The sequence below is a fragment of the Halyomorpha halys genome, unplaced genomic scaffold, assembly GCF_000696795.3.
Source record: "Halyomorpha halys isolate HHAL.00 unplaced genomic scaffold, Hhal_1.1 Scaffold76.1, whole genome shotgun sequence".
In the NCBI taxonomy this organism is placed as follows: domain Eukaryota; kingdom Metazoa; phylum Arthropoda; class Insecta; order Hemiptera; family Pentatomidae; genus Halyomorpha; species Halyomorpha halys.
Window position 1 is genome coordinate 529,993 of NW_027110545.1, and position 1,229 is coordinate 531,221.

Consider the following 1,229-nt stretch of genomic DNA (forward strand, 5'->3'; position numbering starts at 1 on the left):
ACCTGCCACTTCAGGGGCCGCACTGCCACTTCATAACGGTCAATCAGGGTGGATCTTCAGGATAATCAAAAAGGACATAAGGAAGGTTATGTGCAACCTCGTTTAACTGGCTCTTTACTCCTCTAATCCTCCTTGAAATAGAATATAGTGTAATCTCTGTTATCCGAACTCATTGCGGCAGGTGGTATTCGAACAACTGAATAGTTTAGATTCCAGAAATATTAGGAACAATGGTGTAATAAAAAAAAAATCAAAAATAATATAACTATTTTTATTGATTTAATTTTTTAAAACATATTTTATAGAAAAAGTAACAGTTCGCAGTTTTAATAATATTTAATAAAATTGTTTGTTTTTTTACATCCTGAGTAATAATGCTAAGCAATGATTTAATTTGTTAAAATTATAAGATTGTTCATATTGGAAGATGATAGTTGACCGTATAAAGTAGATCGGAGGAAGATTGTAAAAATATTTGGCCATTATAAAAATATTGATAATAGTATCGATACCAATATCAATATTGGTACCTTTTCCTTATTGATATTAATATCGAATTTAATATGACCGTTAGCATAATTGTAGTGTATATGTATTGATTCTAATTAGTTATGAAATTAACACAAAACAATCAGTATATATTTTTTTATTATTTTTGAGAGGTTGCCATACTTTTTTTTTTTTCTAGATGGAGATATTTTATTTGTTGATAAATATTACAATTTGCCACAATCTTGAGCAATTAGTATTAGAGATAAACGACCAGGTTCATACTAAAATTTAACATTTACAGATAAATAAATAAAATGTCTATATGCACATAAACCGATTGATGAACATAATTAATAACATATAATAATGAACGTGATTATGCTAACAACATAGAATTGGTGTCAGAACTTCATTATTACAGACCTTTAGTGACCGCCACCCGGAATATCTTCCTATAATATAGTATTTTTCATTTATAAGTGAAAAAAGTTTAAATAAAAAAAGAAAAATACACCCTGAATGGATTAATTTAAAACTTGATTAAAAGGAATGAGTTCACTTCCAAAATTTGTATTATATATATTTCTATTATTAATTACGTTAGTTTTACAGAATCAAATGTTTTATAGAATAGATATTGTGTATTTCTAATTGCAACAAAATATATTATCAACACTTCCCTAGGATTTGAAGTTGAAATATTACTCGGTATCGAAACTGTAAAGAATTCTACTTTC